Consider the following 10,000-nt stretch of genomic DNA (forward strand, 5'->3'; position numbering starts at 1 on the left):
TGCTTACTTTGATTTATTGTATGTTTTGATGACATGAGTGCTTACTTTGATTTATTGTATGTTTTGATGACATGAGTGCTTACTTTGATTTATTGTATGTTTTGATGACATGAGTGCTTACTTTGATTTATTGTATGTTTTGATGACATGAGTGCTTACTTTGATTTATTGTATGTTTTGATGACATGAGTGCTTACTTTGATTTATTGTATGTTTTGATGACATGAGTGCTTACTTTGATTTATTGTATGTTTTGATGACATGAGTGCTTACTTTGATTTATTGTATGTTTTGATGACATGAGTGCTTACTTTGATTTATTGTATGTTTTGATGACATGAGTGCTTACTTTGATTTATTGTATGTTTTGATGACATGAGTGCTTACTTTGATTTATTGTATGTTTTGATGACATGAGTGCTTACTTTGATTTATTGTATGTTTTGATGACATGAGTGCTTACTTTGATTTATTGTATGTTTTGATGACATGAGTGCTTACTTTGATTTATTGTATGTTTTGATGACATGAGTGCTTACTTTGATTTATTGTATGTTTTGATGACATGAGTGCTTACTTTGATTTATTGTATGTTTTGATGACATGAGTGCTTACTTTGATTTATTGTATGTTTTGATGACATGAGTGCTTACTTTGATTTATTGTATGTTTTGATGACATGAGTGCTTACTTTGATTTATTGTATGTTTTGATGACATGAGTGCTTACTTTGATTTATTGTATGTTTTGATGACATGAGTGCTTACTTTGATTTATTGTATGTTTTGATGACATGAGTGCTTACTTTGATTTATTGTATGTTTTGATGACATGAGTGCTTACTTTGATTTATTGTATGTTTTGATGACATGAGTGCTTACTTTGATTTATTGTATGTTTTGATGACATGAGTGCTTACTTTGAGTTGAAAATAATGTTGTGGTTGAGCAACATTCATTACGGGCCCTGGAGTGGAAAAGTGGCCCTACTTGATACTTGATACATGATACTTAATACATGATACTTGATACTTGATACATGATACTTAATACATGATACTTGATACATGATACATGATACTTGATACTTGATACATGATACATGATACTTGATACATGATACTTGATACATGATACTTGATACTTGATACTTAATACATGATACCTGATACTTGATACTTAATACATGATACTTGATACATGATACTTGATACATGATACTTAATACATGATACTTAATACATGATACTTGATACATGATACTTGATACTTAATACATGATACTTGATACATGATACTTGATACATGATACTTGATACATGATACTTGATATTTAATACATGATACTTGATACATGATACTTGATACTTAATACATGATACTTGATACATGATACTTGATACATGATACTTGATATTTGATACTTAATACATGATACTTGATACATGATACTTGATACATGATACTTAATACATGATACTTGATACATGATACTTGATACATGATACTTGATACATGATACTTAATACATGATACTTGATACATGATACTTGATACATGATACTTGATACATGATACTTGATACATGATACTTGACACTTGATACATGATACTTAATACATGATACTTGATACATGATACATGATACTTAATACATGATACTTAATACATGATACTTGACACTTGATACATGATACTTAATACATGATACTTAATACATGATACTTGATACATGATACTTGATACTTAATACATGATACTTGATACATGATACTTGATACATGATACTTGATACATGATACTTGATATTTAATACATGATACTTGATACATGATACTTAATACATGATACTTGATACATGATACATGATACTTGATACATGATACTTGATATTTGATACTTAATACATGATACTTGATACATGATACTTGATACATGATACTTGATACATGATACTTAATACATGATACTTGATACATGATACTTGATACATGATACTTGATACATGATACTTAATACATGATACTTGATACATGATACTTGATACATGATACTTGATACTTGATACATGATACTTGATACATGATACTTGATACATGATACTTGACACTTGATACATGATACTCAATACATGATACTTGATACATGATACATGATACTTAATACATGATACTTAATACATGATACTTGACACTTGATACATGATACTTAATACATGATACTTGATACTTGATACATGATACTTGATACTTGATACATGATACTTGATACATGATACTTGATACTTGATACATGATACTTGATACTTGACACTTGATACATGATACTTAATACATGATACTTGATACATGATACTTGATACATGATACATGATACATGATACTTGATACATGATACTTGATACTTAATACATGATACTTGATACTTAATACATGATACTTGATACTTGATACATGATACTTGATACATGATACTTGATACTTGATACATGATACTTGACACTTGATACATGATACTTAATACATGATACTTGATACTTGATACATGATACATGATACTTGATACAGGATACTTGATACTTGATACATGATACTTGATACATGATACTTGATACATGATACTTGATACTTAATACATGATACTTGATACTTGATACTTAATACATGATACTTGATACTTAATACATGATACATGATACTTGATACATGATACTTGATACTTAATACATGATACTTGATACTTAATACATGATACTTGATACATGATACTTGATACATGATACTTGATACATGATACTTGATACTTGATACTTAATACATGATACTTGATACATGATACTTAATACATGATACTTGATACATGATACTTGATACTTGATACATGATACTTGATACTTGATACATGATATTTGATACATGATACTTGATACTTAATACATGATACTTGATACTTGATAGTTAATACATGATACTTGATACTTAATACATGATACTTGATACATGATACTTGATACATGATACTTGATACTTAATACATGATACTTGATACTTGATACATGATACTTGTCTCCTGCCTGGTTACCAACATGCAGCAGAAGACAAGTAGGAGTGACATGAGAAAAGTCTTCTAGTCCCACCCGCCTTCACTTTTACACTCAGACACTGAATAAACACCACAGTATTATGGGATGGCGGCGTGTAATAAAGATGAGGAACAAAGTCGGGGGCAGGAAGCCACAAGGCCCCACGCTGTCTCACTACACACACACACACACACACACACACACACACACACACACACACACACACACACACACACACACACACACACACACACACACACACACACACACACACACACACACACACACACACACACACACACACACACACACACACACACACACACACACACACACACACACACACACACACACACACACACACACACACACACACACACGTATTCCCTTCCACTTGACCAGAGGATGAGGTGTTGCAACCCACAGACTCCAGCAGGAATGAAAGAAAGGCTGCTCGCTGGCTGGCTGCTCGCTGGCTAACAAAGAGTTAGTGGGAAAACACTCGATGTTCTTTCAGGAAGAACCCGAGCAGGAAAATCCCTCTTTGAAAAAGCCACAGAGGATTATTTTGGTACTCTGAAGTCTGGTTTTGATCCTCAACAATCAAGATGGTTTTATGGAGAAAATCCCACACGTCCTTATTTAGACCAGGGGGGGCCAAACTTGTTCACTTGGGGGCCGAAAACCAACTGCATGTAACACATATACTGTACATACACTATATGTATGTACATACACACACATATATACATATATATATACACATACACATACACATACATATATATATATATATATATATATATATATATATATATATATATATATATATATATATATACACATACATATATATATGTATATATATATATATATATATATATATATATATATATATATATATATATATATATATATATATATATATATATATACACACACACATATATACATATACATGTATAAATATACACATACATATATAAATACATATATACATATATACACATACATATACATACATACACATATATACTGTACATATACATATATATACACATACATATACATACATATACATGCATACACATATATACATAATATACACACATACATATATACATACATACACATATATATACACATACATATACATACATATACATGCATACACATATATACATAAATATATACACATACATATATACATACATACACATATATACTGTACATATACATATATATACACATACATATACATACATACACATATATACATAAATATATACACATACACATACATATACACATTATTATACATATACATATATACACATATATACATGTATAAATATACACATATACATATACAAATACATATACATATACACATTATTATACATATACATATACCGTAATTTCCGGACTATAAGCCGCTACTTTTTCCCCTCGTTCTGGTCCCTGCGGCTTATACAAGGGTGCGGCTTATTTACGGCCTGTTCTTCTCCGACACCGACGAAGAGGATTTGGGTGGTTTTAGTACGCAGGAGGAAGACGATGACACAATGATTAAAGACTGACTTTTCATATACCGGTAGGCTGGTTATTTTGATAACGTACAGGCGAGCACTTTGTACTACTTTGCACCGTTGTATTATTTGTACTCTGCACGAATGCTGTTCGCCATGTCAAAGATGTGAAAGTTTGATTGAATGATTGAAAGATTTATTGTTAATAAACGGGACGCTTTGCGTTCCCAAACAGTCATCTCTGTCCCGACAATCCCCTCCGTGGTAGCAGGAACCCCTATATACTACGCTAATTACACATCAAAACCCTGCGGCTTATAGTCGGGTGCGGCTTATATATGGAGCAATCTGTATTTTCTCCTAAATTTAGCTGGTGCGGCTTATAGTCAGGTGCGGCTTATAGTCCGGAAATTACGGTATACACATACACACACACATATATACATATATACACACACATATATACATGTATAAATATACACATATACATATACATATACAAATACATATAAATACATACATACATACACATATATACTGTACATATACATATATATACACATACATATACATATACAAATACACATATATACATACATACACATATATACTGTACATATACATATATATACACATACATATACAAATACATATATATACATACATACTGTACATATACACATACATATACATACATACACATACACATATGCACATACACATTATTATACATATACGGTACATATACACACATACATATATACATATACATGTATACACATACACATACGTACATATACACACATACATACATACATATACACATACACATGCATACACATATATATACACACACACAAATATATATGCAAACACACATGTGTATACACACACACACTCACACACACACATATATATATATATATATATATATATATATATATATATATATATACACACACACATGCACATGCATGCACGCACGCACGCACACATATATATAATAATATATTAATATAATGGATATATGATTACTAATGAATATAATTGTATGTTAAGAGTATGTGAAAGTGTGACTCCTACATTGTTTACTTCCTTAAAGTGTTGTCATCAATCAGATAAAATACACCAAACATGAGAAGTGTGGAGAGGGTTCTGCATGTTTCCCATCATGCATTGCAGTGGATTTAAATGGGTGTCATTTGAAATGATGTGTTGTGTTGGACAAAGTTCAGTGTGCAGGTTGTGTTGTTTTTTTTGCGCCACGAGTAGGGAAGGTGGTTTGGATTGGGTCATATAAGTACATGCTGTGCTGTGTACACTCTAAAGGAACAGTCATGATTTTCACACATTATTCACTGCGCGGCGGAAGTTTTGTAGCAATTTCAAATGAAAAGTGTTGACGGCCAGCAGGCCAGATTCCTTATTAAAGTTGCGGGCCACACTAAAGATGGCGGCGGCTCACATTCAGCCCACAGACCGTAGTTTGACAGCCCTGATCTGGACTTATGGTCCCGCTGGCACTCAGCAACAAAACCTCTGCTCAAATGACGGCAGGCGACTTGGCAGGACTCCTGTGCTTGCAACATGCCATGGACTTGTTGCAGCACCCAGCCCAGGTTTTGCTGCACTTATCCCGAGGACTAACTCCCACAAGGACTAACTCCCACAAGGACTAGCTCCCACAAGGACTAGCTCCCACAAGGACTAACTCCCACAAGGACTAACTCCCACAAGGACTAACTCCCACAAGGACTAACTCCCACAAGGACTAACTCCCACAAGGACTAGCTCCCACAAGGACTAGCTCCCACAAGGACTAACTCCCACAAGGACTAGCTCCCACAAGGACTAACTCCCACAAGGACTAACTCCCACAAGGACTAACTCCCACAAGGACTAGCTCCCACAAGGACTAGCTCCCACAAGGACTAACTCCCACAAGGACTAGCTCCCACAAGGACTAACTCCCACAAGGACTAGCTCCCACAAGGACTAACTCCCACAAGGACTAGCTCCCACAAGGACTAACTCCCACAAGGACTAGCTCCCACGAGGACTAGCTCCCGCAAGGACTAGCTCCCGCAAGGACTAACTCCCACGAGGACTAACTCCCACGAGGACTAACTCCCACGAGGACTAACTCCCACGAGGACTAGCTCCCACGAGGACTAGAAGAAGAAGACGGAAAACACTTTTTTCTAACCCTTTGTGAGGATTATGATGAAGTGCTGATGTAAAGTGGAAGATATAAACATCCCATCAGTCTTTATCCCAGTGAGAGCAGACGTTGTACAGTAAGTGATCGTTTTATTATGTTGGTTGTCTCTAATGAAGTCTGCCATGATTAGTGGTGTTGTTGAAAGAAACATTAACGTTGTGATCAGACTGTTAAATTAATACACCACCGTATGCTTAAAATGATCAAAATATGTAAATATTACATGTTATTATGAATGTTACTAGATACTACATATATACTTAGATCTTGTCTATATTACATGTTATTATGAATGTTACTAGATACTACATATATACTTAGATCTTGTCTATTTTACATGTTATTATGAATGCTACTAGATACTACATATATACTTAGATCTTGTCTATATTACATGTTATTATGAATGTTACTAGATACTACATATATACTTAGATCTTGTCTATATTACATGTTATTATGAATGCTACTAGATACTACATATATACTTAGGTCTTGTCTATATTACATGTTATTATGAATGTTACTAGATACTACATACATACTTACATCATGTATATATTACATGTTATTATGAATGTTACTACATGACATATATACTTACATCATGTATATATTACATGTTATTATGAATGTTACTACATGACTTATATACTTACATCATGTATATATTACATGTTATTATGAATGTTACTACATGACTTATATACTTACATCATGTATATATTACATGTTATTATGAATGTTACTACATGACATATATACTTACATCATGTATATATTACATGTTATTATGAATGTTACTAGATACTGCATATATACTTACATCATGTATATATTACATGTTATTATGAATGTTACTACATGACATATATACTTACATCATGTATATATTACATGTTATTATGAATGTTACTACATGACATATATACTTACATCATGTATATATTACATGTTATTATGAATGTTACTACGTGACATATATACTTACATCATGTATATATTACATGTTATTATGAATGTTACTACATGACATATATACTTACATCATGTATATATTACATGTTATTATGAATGTTACTACATGACATATATACTTACATCATGTATATATTACATGTTATTATGAATGTTACTACATGACATATATACTTACATCATGTATATATTACATGTTATTATGAATGTTACTACGTGACATATATACTTACATCATGTATATATTACATGTTATTATCGACATTTGACTCAGACTCTGACCAAGCATGACTTCAGTGCCATCCCATAATCCTTCTGTTCCAACCCTCCATATGAAATCTCTCAGAGGGGGGAGAGTCTTAAAAACTGAGGTAAGATGCTGTCAAGGTAAACCATTCCAAGTTCTCCACATAGAAGGTTTTCTGCGAGCTGATGTGGTGTGGACTGCTTCTCAGGACAATTAACTTTGCTCATTATTTCCTTTTCTTTTATGCTGCAATCTTAACCCAATTAGCCTTGAACATAAAGTTCTGGGATCATTACCCTCGTACCTTGCAATTTACCTCGCTTAATGGGGGCCTCCATTTTATGGCGCTACCGCAAAACTTCTACGGGATTGATTCTGCTCAACATTTGGGAGCACAGTGCTAGCTCAAATGCAGGTGTGTTTGGAGATAAGAGCTAATTGTTATGCTTTAAGTTGCAAGCAAAAATTGGAGTTACAAGCGTCCCACCTTTTATTGGAATTGAATGGAACTTTATAGTCTTTACAACAAATGGAGTTTCAGTACAGGAACTGACATAGAGGAAACAGGACGATTGTTGGGTCGCCTGTATACAGATAGGTCAAAAAGGTAAACATGGGGGGGAGAAGGAGAAAAAAAAAGTTAATTCTAAAATAAGCTCCTATGGGGGAGGGGCTCAGTTTGAGACCAGGGAAAACATTGAGCAAAGCAAACATGAGCACAAATTAATCATAACTTCGCCTTGCAGATCAGACAGCTTCTCCAAGATGTTGTCCGGTTTGCAATTTAGTTCCCAAACCATAAAAGTCTGGGTGCCCTGACTGCCTATCCTTATTTTGTGGGTACTTTGAACGGCTGACAACATCTTCCAATTCGTCCCTACACCAAAAGGAACGTTTACTCTAATCGTCAGATGTCATCATGTACGTACAAAAGTTTAATTTCTGTCTAAAAAAATTCAGTGTGGAAAAATCAAATGTATAAAAATTCAGTGTAAAAAAATGCAATATATAGAAATTCAACGTAAAAAAGTTTGCTGTATAAAAAAAATCAGAGTTTAAAATTTCAGTCTAAAAAAAATTCAGTCTAAAAAAATTCAGTGTGGAAAAATTCAATTCCTGGTTCTCGACCCGCCCCATCTTGCCTCTGATTGGCCCGTCCGTCATGGAACCAGGAAGTGACATCACAACAGACATACCAAATGAGGAAATGTCCATTTATGAAAACAAAACCTACATTTTCTAATTGGCTTAATAATTCAAAATGATCAATTAAATCTTGGAAAATGATTAAAAATACAAAAGCCCTAAAATGTACTTAGTTAATTTAAAGAAATTTAAAGTGATTTAGATTCGCCTTTTTTTGTCTGTTTGAATTTTGTATCTTATCCTATTTTTTTTAAACTAATATTTATTGCTATTATTTGTATATTCTATTTGTATTTGCTTTAGTTTTCTTTCCTTGTCATGTTTTGCTCAACCTGACGGACCATTTGTGGGAAGTGCCTTGGTTTTTGTCGACATTGAGGATATATGTTTGTATGTGCATTGTTCAATTTAAATTAAAAAAAAATAAATTCAATTAAACAATTAATAAAATTCAATTAATTTAAATAAAATATTGCAAAGGTAAAAATAAATAAATAAATAAAATAAAATAAAAAACATGCTGGGTTGCTATGATGAGTGTCGATTGGTTAAGATTAGGGCAAAACATTAGGGACGGACCCGCCCCATCTTGCCTCTGATTGGCCCGTCCCTAATGTTTTGCCCTAATCTCAACCAATGGTGACTCATGGTAGTAAACAACCAACCAATGATGGATGTTCTTATACGTAAACCAACCAATCATCATTGATGTTTGTAGCTTCCTTTTTTAACTTCATCATTTTGAATGGAAAACCACAGTTTTTACTACTGGATTATAAAAAAAACGTACTCATTAGT

General features: G+C 32.9%; 1 protein-coding gene across 4 annotated transcripts in view; it reads right to left on the bottom strand.

The window, feature by feature from the left end:
* Positions 1–10,000, bottom strand: part of LOC133634240 (receptor-type tyrosine-protein phosphatase delta-like) — a 643,216-nt gene that overhangs the window by 12,182 nt on the left and 621,034 nt on the right. The gene's annotated exons all lie outside the window — the stretch shown is intronic.

Source organism: Entelurus aequoreus, linkage group LG18, assembly GCF_033978785.1.
Source record: "Entelurus aequoreus isolate RoL-2023_Sb linkage group LG18, RoL_Eaeq_v1.1, whole genome shotgun sequence".
Classification (NCBI taxonomy): domain Eukaryota; kingdom Metazoa; phylum Chordata; class Actinopteri; order Syngnathiformes; family Syngnathidae; genus Entelurus; species Entelurus aequoreus.